At 43.1% G+C, this 14,547-nt stretch overlaps 1 pseudogene; it reads left to right on the forward strand.

Moving 5' to 3' along the window:
• Positions 1 to 4,859: 4,859 nt before the first annotated feature.
• On the forward strand, positions 4,860 to 6,823 carry LOC119654123 (annotated as a pseudogene).
• The last annotated feature ends 7,724 nt before the right edge of the window (positions 6,824 to 14,547 follow it).

The following is a 14,547-nucleotide window of genomic DNA, read 5'->3' on the forward strand; positions in this document are numbered from 1 at the left end:
GTGTTGGTTCAGCAGGCGTTTCCCAGGTTTATGCTCCATCGTGGATACCAATCCACGTTTCACCCTGGAACCTATACTACCCTTTGACCACCAGTACGTGTTATATTAGATGTAAATGAGAGAAATGGAGACTAAGTCCATTCGTAAAGATTATTCAACCGAATTGTTTAGAAAAAATTATGATGATGGTCATATGATAGCTAGGCCTTTCATATCTACATGTTTTAGTTGTCTAATAAACTGCTTGTAGCGCATCGCGACCGGTTCCCTGGGAGGCGTTTCAGCTCCCTCTACATCTTCTTGAGAAGCTTGCATTCATACTTAACTATTCTGCGCCACACGTTCCTAGGATCACCCACGCAGCTATTCTGGAATCGTGGATTCCATTGCAAAACATAACCAGCAATAGAGTTCTGGCTCTTTTTCAATTTGTGGCTTATCTACTGTCACTTTCAAATAATGCATCCCAGGATATCTGGCCTGTACACTGACGAAGCCCTTTATTCGAAATTACGTCGAGTCGGAGTAACTCGATGAAACGCCGAGGGTGCCTTTTAATAAAGCCTTGCAGCTTACGAATGGCAGCAGCGGAAACTTCACATGTCCCTCCTATACAACAGCACAGATAGAAAATTGAGTTCAGGCCACCGTCGACAGATGCTAGACAAGTTGTTCAATGCTTTCACTGCTTTACCCGTTCATCCAAATAGGAAAAGTGCGATGAACTTGGCAGACTGATAAGCCGTCCTTTGTATTTAGTTTGACTTTTGCTGCCTTGCCAAATTCAGAATAATTTGTTCAAGTTGCATGATTCGGCGTGAGAACAGATCTCTACCATCAGCGTAGTCGAGCCCATTGAAGACACTTGAAATTCTAAGGAAATTTAACAACAGTCCAGCACGTGACATTTTGCTATAGCTTTTAGTCTCTCAGGAATGTCCCCTTCCCCGGAAATATTCTTCCAATTGCCGCAAAGAGGACGAGTGCCCTTCGTCGCAATCTTGACGATCATTCCCCCTACTCTCTGGGAAAGTTCTTCGCTTCCCACGATTCACGAATGAGTGGAAGGAGGACCTATGCAGACACAGCAGGAGCTGTGATGAAACTTCCGCGAGGAGACTGTCAATGCCAGCGGCCTTGCCTCGTTTGATTGCTTTGGAAGCAATTGCGAACCATAGGGAAGTGTTCCGTTCACCTCTTCAGCTGCTCGTCATAGTGAAAGACCATCGAAATATAGTATATTTGATAGCATGCATAACAGTGTATCATGGGGATGTTTTTCATTGTAGAATGGAATCTCGCAGTTAATATTTTGTCTTATAATGGTTCCCAGGACATGAAGGTATGCTTAGCAGACGCAGTAAGCATCAATCAGATGCCGGATTTACGCTTACCTTCTTCAGGCTTCCCAGAGTAAACTGGCACAGTGCCGCAAGACCAGGTTCTATTTTATTTTCGTTCAGTCTCGTCTGATATTGAATTTTAACTAGTGCGAGCACTAAATGCCAAAAAACAGGAAACCGGTTATTGGTTGCATCTTCTGAGAGCCTTCTCAGCATGAAGCACGTTTACAGAATGATTTTAATCAGAATGCGCGAGGGTGCGAGGGCGTCTTGGAAAGCCAAAAGGGATTAAGGTGCAATAATTGCAGCTGGAAGTATTGTGGGAACTACTATGATTGCCCGAGCCTGTAATTTTTAGTCCATCCCCTTTTGTATCCTCCTTGTATATCTCCTTATTGTAAACATACAGAATACAAGATTTGTTGTGTGGTATATGACTACCAGCTCAAATTTCACAGCGCTTATACATGTCGTAAGTAGAACTGTCGAGTAATGCCTCTGGTTTATATCGGAAACAGGATATATTTCCGTGATCAGTTCATGGTTACATACAAGGTTCTGATCAATCTCCTCATGTCCATTGTGTACTACATTGGTGGCAGTCGTTTCCGCAGAGGACTTAGCACACAGCCATCTGATCAACAGATGGCTACAGATAATTTACGTTTTCCACATCGGTCTTTGTCCATGGCAATATTCCGAATGATATATTTCAGCTTACAAAAACTGCTCCATTCGAAGCGTCTCACCATAGGGTCAAAGCTCTTACCGTACAAGACGTTATCTTGCCAGTCCTCATGTATTCCTCGGAGACTTGGGTTCTTAGCAGGAAGAATTGTGAACTCTTGGCCGCGTTCGAGAGAAGAATCCTCCAAAGAATTTTTCGCCCCCTACATGAAAATGGACGATTCCGTAGCCTACATATGAGCGATACCATGACCGTCAGGTTGTGGATAAAATCCGGCTCAATAGTTTACGGTGGGCGGGTCACTTGATCCGTATAGATGAGGATGATCGAGCCCGGAAAGTCTATCATGGCAATATCTATGGTAGAAAAAGAAAACGAGGCAGACCCTGCCTAAGATGGAGCGATGGCGTAAGTCAGGACGCCAGACAGCTTTTAGGGATATCGAATTGGTGGACCTCGGCGCAAAACCAGGATGTCTGGAGTTCTTTATTAAGGCAGGCCTAGACCGGATACCGGTTGTTGCGCCGTTGATGATGATGATATACTTGACATCTTCCGGAGAGGGGTCATATCATTGCCCATTTCAGACGTCGCATAGGTCCCTTGCAGAATTGGATACCTAAAGAAGTCTGTTTCGGCCGTAGCTTGATACTGAAGTCACAAATACTATTTCCGATATTTGACTCATGATGACCTATTGCCGATGGTTTAAATTCGACAGACAAATTCCATGCAAATATCACCGCTGAACATGCTGCACTATGCCCAACAGGTTTCTAAGTTGTTCATAAGTCCTAACACTCCTTTATATCGTCCAAGTGCCACTTAGCACGTAGACCTTACTTGACTGCAAACCATTCGTTCTAACACCACTTAAAAGCCATGAACGGGGGTTCAGGGTTATACAAAACCGGAGAATACTCACTGTGTCCTTTCGAAAAATGCTTCTGCGTATATGGATGGGTTCTGATTGATACCCGTAGATTGGTGCATTGAAAAGGTGTTTTGCCTTCCATCCATAATTGCCGCCAAAAACTTTACTGGTTTGGGATCAGTGAGATAGAGACGTAGGACATTGAGGGTAGCAAGGTTGCGGGAAAGCTTCGGCTTAATCGACATGACAGCTCTTTAGGCCTCTAGTTGCCTTCCCAATCGATAATGGGCTGCTCTTTGCAACACCTTGATCCAACGTGGCAGTACTTGCGCTTACTTGTTGACCATCCTTAATATATGACCTATCTGCTGCGATTTCTGCCTTCCGTGCGTATGAGTGCCAGGCCTGTGCGCCGACCAAGTTTTTCGTTTGTGTAACAGAGGAGTTCATTTTCCATGCGCTACTCTCATATAGCAACACAGAAAGCACACTAGTACAGGACAATTTCAACTTGATCTTCGTACTGTGATGACAGCATTTTTAGATTTTAGGCAGAACAGCGAAAGAAGGTCTAGCGTTGTTAATGCGAGCAACACCTAGTTCGGTGTGGCCGTCGGCAGACACTACGCTTCCTGGATATACAAATTGATCGACCCTTTCAGTGCTATGCCCATTAATGGACTGGGCTGACCCGCCAGACTGAGAACCTTGGTTTTGTTGCTGTTTATATTTAGTTCAACTCTACTTGTCTCTCTTTCCAAATCCAAACTCATTTGGCCAAGGTCTATGACCCGATGACAGTGCAAACAGTCTACGTATTTGAGGGAAGATGTCATGGTTCATTGAACTCCTCCGTGCCCTCCGAGCAAGACAACATGAAAAACATTACTGATGTACCTCAAATTCTTCTGAAATTTTACCTCCGTGCAGCACGTGACATTTTGCATCATCATCATATGTTGCTCTAATAATAGCTATTAGTTTGTCTGGAATGCCCCTCCTGCGTAGAGTACTCCAGATGCACTTCCTGTTCACACTATTGAAAGCTTTCTCAAAATCGATGAACAGCAACTGAAGCGAAGATCTAAACTCTATGCACTGTTCTCAGATTGGTCGTAGGATGTTGATGTGGTCAATTCCAGAGGACGTTATAAGTTTGTCAAGTATTGGTAGGCAAGTAGTCGGTCTTACGTTTGCGGGATCGTGCATCGTGCCCGTTTTTGGGGCAAGATAAACAACCCCCAACTCCGGACGAACAATGATGCTCTTCAAAATAATTATGGTCCAGTGGGACTCAGTACCAACTCAAACCTTCAAACGCGTTTTTGTCCATTGCACATTATTTTTCATTTGTTTACTGGCATTGCTGGCGCTAACTTTGGCATGCCTAGCAATGATGTTCCAAACGAATTTTCCATGGGGGATCTCCTTGATTACTCAAACGAATGTTATGAAAGCAAAGGGGCCCGCATAACCTTAACCCAGATCCGTATAACTTTCATCCGAGATCGGTTTAATTTTACCCGCGCCCGGATTTTCTCTCTACGGCCTTGGTAACGACCTATCAGTACGCAGTTGGAATGCAGATAGTATTATAAAAGTTTCTGGAGATGCATGAAGCCTGAAAATGCCTGGTCAATGTAAAGGAACCATCTCCGGTCAATTCTAGGTCACCGGGATCCGCGGTCGGCTCAAACCGTACACGCTCCCTGGTGATATCAGGGGTTGTGTTTGATGCGATGAAATCACATTGAGAGGAACATTCTACGATTCTTTAGTGAGGTTGCACCTGGAAAATGGAAGACTGTCTTTGGGCCTGAAATTTGTATATCTGTTCGAAATTGCACCAAATGTATCTTTATTCTCTTTAAAATATTTACAACAATATTTAATTTATAACATTTAATTATGTTTTTTGACCACTCAATTTTCAGATATATCAACAAAGTGAAAAATGTTGAATTCAACTTTTGAGGTACTTAAACCCCTATGTGCTGCGCAGAGCATTGGAGTTGGAAACCTGGCGATAACAGCCCTTATTCAATATTTGATTGGCTCTTATTGCGGAATAGCTAATTATAATTGGCCACCTGATTATGGGCCAATCTTTCTTGCAACGAGTAATACAGGGATTTTTTTATTACATGAACTTTATAACTAACGGAAACTTATTTCTCCAGGGGCCAGTGTTTATGACTACATTATTGTTGGCGGTGGAACAGCAGGATCCGTTCTAGCAGGTCGTTTGAGTGAAATTAAAAGTAACCGAATATTGCTCATTGAGGCTGGAGACGATCCACCAGTTGAATCAGAGGTAATCCATTTTCAGTTTAATTATCCATAAATACAGGACACTCTTAAACATGCTTCTTATTTCCATACCAGATACCAGCAATTGGTACCCTTTTAGAAGGAAGCACATACGATTGGAACTATGTAACCAGGACAAACAATAAATCGTGTCTGAGCTTCCCGGGTGGAGCATGTCCTTGGCCACGTGGGAAAATGCTGGGTGGATGTTCGTCGATAAACGGAATGATATTTGTTCGAGGAAACCGTCGGGACTTTGACCACTGGGCTGAGTTAGGCAATCCGACCTGGGATTGGGATAGTGTTTTACCTTACTTCAAAAAAACTGAAAATTACAGACCACCAAATCCATACGGGATACATGGCGAGGGTGGTCCTATGGTAGTCGATCGCTTTAACGACTTCCCAGAAATTAAGGAGAAAGTATACAATGCTGCAGTTGAAGCAGGGTATGAGCGTGTAGATGAGTTTAGAGATGGACACAATTTGGGTTTCGGAGAATTAGATTCCCTAATTATAGATAGTCGAAGAAATACTCCCGCAAAGGCTTTTTTGACAACTGTCAAACCAAACTTGGACATTATCAAGAATGCAATTGTTACGAAAATTAATTTCGACGAAAATAAGAGAGCAAGGTCAGTTAATTTCGAGTACACCGATAAAAAGAAAGTAACACATAGCCTTGTTGCTGAGGCTCGCAAAGAGATCATTGTTTCCGCTGGGACTGTTGAATCACCGAAATTGCTCATGCTATCCGGTATAGGCCCTAGAAAACACTTAGAATCATTGAATATTCCAGTGCTTTCTGATCTTTCCGTTGGAAAAAATCTTCACGATCATCCGATCTTGCCTATATACTTTTCATATAAAGGACCTAAAGAGAATCCATTGAATGATATGTATAATTATTTAGCGCACGGCACAGGACGTTTGGCGAGCATTCATATGATAGATTTGACGGCTTTTCTAGACGTAAATAATAAAACTGGGGTTTACCCAGACCTGCAAGTTCACCACCTTTGGTACGGGCATGGAGCTTTCCCACTAGTACCAGCTAGCAACCCTACGGCAATGTTACTGCTGAATAAAATATATCTAACAAGTGGAATCTTAGGGTCGTATTTGGTGGTGGTTAATCCAGATTCAAGAGGGTATATAAAACTATGCAGTACAGATTATCGTCGGCAGCCAATCATACAACCGAATTATTTAGGAGACTATCGCGACGTCCAGATATACATTGATGGCATAAGACGTCTTCGAGAATTGCAGAAAACTCCAACGTTTTTAAGGGAAAATATCAAATTCGTTAGAATTAACTTACCGGAATGTTCACAGTATCCATATGATTCAGATCGTTACTGGGAGTGTTATATACGGCATAGTTCATACTTGATTTTCCACCCAGTAGGCACAGTTAAAATGGGACCAGACAGTGATCCTGACGCTGTAGTTGACTATAGATTACGCGTAAGAGGTGTTAAAGGTCTACGAGTCATAGATGCTAGTATTATGCCAAAGATTGTGAGTGCTAATCCAATGGCGGCTACTATTATGATAGCCGAGAAAGGTGCTGATTTTGTTAAGGAAGATAATTAATATTATTAATTCGAATAAAATAAATGTTAGTATGATTAAAATCTTCTGTTTTTCATTCATTTTCCGGGTCTACGGGTATAAGGCTGAATGTTCACAAGGATAAATATGGCGTGGAGAACTTTGAGTATTAGGCGGCCCCAATTTTAACTAAACTTGGCACAAGAAGGGTGGCGTAGTCCATTCATTTTCTCCATTGAAATAAGGATTATTTTCAATTATTTACGAAAACTTGACAAAAGAAACAAAAAGGTGAAGCAAAATTCGACCTTAGCCACTAAAATTTAAACGTGAGAGTAAAGCTGGGTTTGGCGATTGGAATATGAGTTTAGACTTACATTCTCCATAAATTTAATTTAAATTAAACTAATCCCAATCATCACATTGGAAGCTAGTCCCGAACTTTTGGACGGCTCATTCTCATCATATTATGGGCCAGTTTTCAACTGGCTTGCCAGAACAGGCTAGCATAGCTTAGATGAGGCTACAATCTCACCCAGAGACAAGCATCTTCGTCTGTTGGGCAGAATAACACTCTTGACCAGGATGTCCTTTGGTTGTTTCTCCCTCTTTCCCTGATATATGCTTTCCTTTGGTGGTGAAAGGGCAGTATAGGCCTCAAGGTGAAACGTGGACTGGTACCCAAGATGGAGCATAAAACCTGGGAAACTCCTCCTGATGTAACAGCGTAAATGCGTTGAACAGAGACCGGTTCCCTAGAGAAGAGTCGCTACACTATATATTACAGTGGCCATCCAGTAAATCATGCGCTCGGAGCAGGCTTCTTAGTCAGGCAAAAAATGAAACCTGTTGTTATCGGATTTGAAAATATAGGCGAAAGGCTATGCACTCTGCGCTTGCGAGGCAAATTTCGAAATATAAACCTCATAAACGTTCACACTCCTACAGAGGAGACTGCAGAGTTGGAGAAGGATACTTTCTACGAGGCAATTGAGCGGACTTTCGAAGCCTGTCCCAACTATGATATCAACATCATACTTGGAGATTTCAACAGTCAAGCAAGGATGGAGCCTGTATTCAGGCGAGATGTTGGCTCCCATAGCTTACATAGGGATACCAATGATAACCGACTGCGGAATATTCAGTTAGCAGCATCGCACGAAATGGTTACCTGGTTTGCGCGGAAAGAGCTCCATAAACATACATGGGCCTCACCAGACGAGATCACTTTCAACCAAATTGACTACGTGTTGATCGAACGCCGCCACCTCTCAGCCTTCATGAATGTTAGAAAATATAGGGGGGGCCAATATAGACTCGAATCACTATCTCGTTGGCATGGTGCTCTGAGCTCGAATTACCACACCACATACAATCCCCTCTGACAATTAGGTGAGAGTGAATACTGAAGCCATTCACAACACAGCCCTCCGTAACACCTATAAGAGGGAAGTGGATGCCGCAATAACTTCAACTAACAGAGATCCTGGAGAGCGGCTACAAATATACTTGGCCCCAGCCGCAAAAGGAGTCGGAACGGCTGGTTTCACGATGAATGTAAGCTAGCATCGGAACGGAAGAATGCTGCATACCGATAGCTCCATACAACCTGAACATCATTGGCCCATACCAAAGAGGCTTCACTCCGGGCAAATCAGCAAAAGATCAGATTTTCTCTGTGCGGCAAGCGATTGAAAAACTTTTGGAATATGGACATCAGTTCCACCATCTACTCATCGACTTTAAAGTCGCCTAGGATAGTATAGACAGGGTGAAACTGTACACGGCCATGAGAGAATTCCGTATCCCGACGAAATTGATAAGACTGACCCGGCTGATCCTGATCAATGTGCTATACCAGATAAAAGCAGCAGGATCACTCTCAAGACCATTCGACATCAACAACGGTCTATGACAAGGGGATACCCTATCATGCGTCCTCTTTAATCTGGCCCTGGAGAAAGTGATCCATGATGCTCAGGTAAATACGAGGGGTACGAGCCTCTTTAAATCCACCCAACTACTGACCTATGCTGATGATATCGATATCATGGGAAGAACGACCCGAGACATCCAAACTGTTTTCATCCAGATCGAGCAGGCAATCGGCGCGAGATCTTGGACTGCACATCAATGAAGGCAAGGCAAAATATATGGTGGTAACGTTAGCACCGAAAACCAACCAATTAACAACATCAAACCGCGGTGGTCAAACGGGAAAACTAAAGATAGGAGACTACAACTTTGAGATCGTTGATAATTTCTCCTATCTAGGGTCGAAAATTATAACCGATAACAGCTACGACGATGAAATCCGCGCACGGTTGTTCGCAGCCAATAGAGCCTATTGTCCTAACGTCCCACCATAGGGTCAAAGCTCTTACTGTACAAAACAATAATCTTGCCAGTCCTCATGTATTCCTCGGAGACTTGGGTTCTTCCCAAGAAAAATTGAGAACTCTTGGCCGCGTTCGAGAGAAGAATCTTACGAAGAATTTTTGGCCCCCTACATGAGGATGGACGAATCCGTAGCCTACATAACGACGAAATCTATGAGTTGGGAGTTGGGGAGGTTGTGGATAAAATCCGGCTCAATAGGTTACGGTGGACGGGTCATTTAATCCGTATGGATGAGGATGATCCAGCCCGGATAGTCTATAAGGGCAATATCTATGGTAGAATAAGAAGACGAGGCAGGCCCTGCCTGAAATGGAGCGATCGTGTAGGTCAGGATGCCAGAGAGCTTTTAGGGATATGGAATTGGTGTATCTCGGCGCAAAACCGGGATGTCTGGAGTTCCTTATTAAGGCAGTCCTATACCGGATATCGGTTGTTGCGCCGTTGATGATGATGAATGCACCCGGTGGCAGTTCGGCAGAAACAATGTTATCTACATCTACTAATTGTTCCATGTCCTCGGTGCGTATGGTCACCAGTCAGACGGGAAACCCTGATTTCCTCAGAGGTTATCTTTAATACAAGTGTAGTTGTTTACTTTGGCTAAAAATCCCCGTCGGCAGGAAGCAATCAAATACCCCTGAAATTATCACACTCAAGATGGACGCTCTTCATCATAATTTTAACGATTATGCCTTTTTAACGTTTTGTGTAAAAGAAAATCTTATTAAAATCGGTTTACTGTCTGTCTGTCCGTCTGCCAGTCTGTCTGTCACACGCATTTTTCTCGGAGACGGCTGTAGCGATTGACACCAAATTTGACGGAAAGGTGGGAATTGTGAACGCTCACGCATACCGTGAGTTACATCATTCCAGGATGAGGAGTCCTCATACTTGCTTGCAAAAGAGGGGGGGGGGGTGTAAATTTCTTTTATCACCAAATAGGGTAATGTGGGGTATCAAATGAAAGATCTCGATCAGTACTTTCCGAAGCTGGTTTCATAGCTTAAGCGTATAGCTTCCGGTTTCCCGACTTGTTTTAAATAATTGGGATAGATTTCAGATTCTCAGGACTTGCGAATGAGGGAAAATAACAATTCTGCAGAGATTGGAATAGCTGCATGGAATAATTCTACAGGAAGATCGTCAAGACTGGCAGCTTTATTCCGTTTAGTGGCGCTGATGGCATAAAAAAATTCGTTTCTGTCGGAAGTGGTAGCCTCTTCCATTTCTTCAACTGCCAATCATTGGGGACGAGTAACCTAACGAAGGGTTGACGATCACCTAAAAGGTTTTTTGTGGTGAAGTGGAAGCTAAATCTTTATTGTTTGTGGTCGTTTGTGCAGCCTATCACACTCACCCCCGCTGCTGTCATCAGTAGTGCATCAGCAATCACGATTCCGCAGTCTTTAACGTACTTTTGGGACCTGGCCGATAATGTGGTCCGCACCAAAGAAAAAGGGACATTTAATGGCGACCCCGTGCCCATAAATATTCCCGGGTGGCTTGTGTAGAATTTACGTCGTTTCCGTAGCAAGAAAGCTTTCCCGTTGCTGGACGAGAGTTTGATCGCAAATATGAGTAGACACGATGGCAACACATATTCAAAGGTAAGCGACCAGCAGATGTTGGTCCCCTTTGAGGCTGCGGCCCTTACATTCGGAAGGCAGTGTGAAATGATATATCCGAATAGATGTTCTTTGCGGTCAGTCGAAATCCAGCTAACTTTGTGGTAGATCTTGTACTCCTAGAATGCGGCGGTGAAAACAGCAGACCTCTATAAAATTTTTTTCTTTTTTTGTTACAGTCAACATCATGCTTCCCCATAGCTTGTCCGAAAAACGTGTTATCAGCGCTCATTTTTGTATTCAGATCACCCATCACGATCACAGGAAGGAAGGGGCTCTTAACTGTACGTAATTGTTCATAGAAAATATCCTTTTCTTTTATGCTCGAAATCTCCTGTGGTGCTTAGCACTGCACAATTATGATGCTTGTTTTTCTGGACCGGAATCTTGCATTCAACGTCTTGTCAAAAACCGATTTCCAGGTTAAGACAGCGCGCGATGCCGTAGTTGACAGCAAGAGCCTAATACCGAATTCGTATCTACAACCATTCGCATAGGCCCAGAATGTCCAGCCTATATCGCCGGAATTCTGAAATTCACACTAAAGTTGGAGAAAGTGAGCATTCTAAGGGTCTTTGATACCAGATTTGTCGAGAAGCATACACATATTCCAGAAACAAATCATAGACCGTTTACCATAGCCAAAGGTAGCAGCTCAGAAGTCAACCCCTATTCAAGGCGTCGTTGACTTTGCTGCAGCATGCTAGTCTCGAAATTTCCAGGTTCCAACTCCACAAATTTCTGTTCCTTTTAGTATACGTCTAAGATTTACACTAGTGCTAGGCATGTTCATATAATTCCTCAGTCTTCTTGGGATGCCATTACTTGGTTTAAAAAGAGCGCAACCCCATTCCAAATGTGATAGGATGCATCAAACATAGACTTGGAAACGAATACGGAAGAGCTGGATTTTCCAAACATATCAGTCAAGGTCAATCAAGCACATACAACTCTGACCCCTTCTTACATAAGCTCATGTTATCTGCCATATGTATGCTCCTTCCTTTCGAAATCTTCTGCTCGTACTGAACATTTAGCACGTACTCTATATTATAGGGGTGCCAAATCCTTTCCTACGGCACAGCTTGCTCTCTACAAAAGAACCATAAAATTTTCTCACCCCATAGCTAAAATTTAGTTCCTCGCTAATTGTTAATAGAATTTTTAAAGTTTAATGGGCAAAAGTTTAGACCTATTGAAAGTAAGACTGTCTGGTTCAAGTTCCTTTTACATCTAAAGTTCCTCTAGTTCAGAGAGCACAACATGGACAAAAAGGAAGCCAATGGGAAAATAGCATAGTCTTGTTGTGTAATGTACAGGTTGGGTTCCCGAATGTTAAAATTTAAATAGCCGCCGGGCTCTGGATGTTCTTGTAAAAATAGTTCCTTGCATGGGAGGCATCCAGTAAGTTCCTATCTTTAGCGCAGAATGAATGGCAGTAAAGTTTGAATTTTCCTGGCGGGAAAAAACTTGAACTTTCCGTTGAAACTAGAATCAGACATTGAACTTCATGCGATATGATGCACAAAACGGAATGTTAGAGTTTGTGCCAGAAAATGGAAAGGGGATTTCCCTGTATTTATGACTCCTTATGAGGAGCCGAAGTTGCAGTTCCTCGATTATCGTAATTTATGATCATTATTTACAAAACATGAAAATGCAAAATGCTGCAAGGATCTAAACTTGTCCAATATATCGTCGTAAACATTTTGTTTCACTAAAAAAGTTACAATAAATTTGTTCTTCTAAATTCTGCTCTTATCAAACTTCTACAGTTCAGTCTATTATCGAATATGTGTTCGCGCATATGTTCATGCATACAACAAGAATTTGGTTTTCCTGGTGAGATCCAAGGGACGGGCAATCCCATCTATTGTAAGCCTTCGCCGACTATTTGCGTTAGTCACTGAACTTCCACAGTTCAGTTATATTTGTTAACATCCAAGTTCTGATGGACTAAGTTGTAGGAAGAAGTAAGTACGGCCAGGATATCGCTACTGTGGAACAGCTCAATTGCCCACGGCACAGCAATTTTGATACCATTCCAACTCCACCCAGCGAACTTTAGTGGAAGCAAATGGCGTGGAGTTACTAGTTTTGCACGATGTTGCAGAAAATAGGGAAAGTTAAGGAACACAATGCTGTAATGCTGTAATGTAAGACTTAAAGTAGCGTAGTGGAACTCACGCAGGGTTGCGAAGGAAAGAAAAGTTGAAAGTTAGAATTCAAAGTACGCTAACTTTTGATCTCATCCGCGGGCGAAATAGCTATCTGAAGTTTTAATAATTTCGATTTTCATCTTGTTCGTTTTTGTTTATAATTGTTCAGATAGTTCATGTTTCTATTATAACGAGAATGACATCATTACTGAACGGGTCGCCCCAAAAGTTAAGCAATGACTGAATAATTGAAGAATAATGGGACCCTAATTTTGCTTTTAATTAAGGACAGACCAAACGCAAGAAAAATAAGAAAATTATCTGGTCATACCCGAAAAACAATTTTCCCTGTCAAAAATTGTTTTTTGGGGCTTTAGCCAGGAACCAGACCTACGGCACCCTCAACCCGGTTGCCGCAAGTAAAAATGAACGAGTCACGCGCCCCTCCTCCTGGTTGCACTTTCTTCGTTGAAGAAGGGCTTTAGTCGAGCTAAGGAGACTTTCTTGAGCGTGCCCTCGACGTTGAGGTTATGATAGTATGGCCCTAACCCGTGGACTTGGAAGGGGCCCTCGTAAGGTAGCATCCCTTCTAATTAGGACATGCCTGCAGAATTTGAGATCTTTGGGCACGTCATCCACGGTTTTCGCGTGATTGGCGGACGGTGTCGGCAGACGTAACAAACCGGAAGTGTTGAGTCCCGACCTGATGTCGCGAGTAGAGTCGCTAGGGAGTCTCAGGTTCTCTCTGTATACCAGCTCCGCGGGACTTGCAGCATATTCTTCTCGATTGGCTACCCGGAGGCCAAGTAGAACGAGTGGCAGGACCTACGAACAAGAATAGTTATCTTGGGCACCTGTGTCACCTTGCGAACATCTCGTTGGACTGCGGGCCGTCTGCAGTTGTTCGGTGGCAGTACATTCTCGACAGATTACCTCAGCACAAGATTGTTCAGTAGTGTCTCGGAAATCGGGCGGAATATATGGCCTTGGTCCCTTCTCTAAGATATTTCAGTATACACTGGATTCTGAGCCGAAGATAAGAAACTTCTTAAATGTGTATTTAGAGTTGGTCCTCAAGCTCTGAAGAATTATATCTTCTTTCTACGCCTCGATGTTTGCCGGAATACTCAAAAAAAAAAAATAGTGGGGATGTTGACCTCTTTAACACGTGGCAAAGCGTTAGCATCTTTTCCAGACATGTTGAACACATTGAATGTCGGCAGTGAAGTGGCTGATAAAGTTCAAGTACCGAATTTGGAAAGGGGACGGTTTGTCGGGCTTTCGTTGTAAAGCGAAAGTGAGTGGCTTATAATCCGTGAACACTGTGAACGGCTCAAATACTCAGGAAGTACTTAGTTCCGAGATACGCGACTAATAACTCAAAATCATAAGTGCTGCAGTTCCGTTGAGTGGGATTCAGCACTTTGGAGAAGAAGCTTAACAGCTGCCAGTTTTGGTTCACCTTTTGATGAAGAGCAGCACCTACGGCAATGTTTGAGGCATCGACTAATACAGCTAAGTGTGCATCTTGCTGAGGGAATGCTAGAGGTGTTGCTTCCACCAGCAGTTGCTTGGTGGTCTCAATCGTCTG

This window comes from Hermetia illucens, chromosome 4 (assembly GCF_905115235.1).
Source record: "Hermetia illucens chromosome 4, iHerIll2.2.curated.20191125, whole genome shotgun sequence".
NCBI lineage: Eukaryota > Metazoa > Arthropoda > Insecta > Diptera > Stratiomyidae > Hermetia > Hermetia illucens.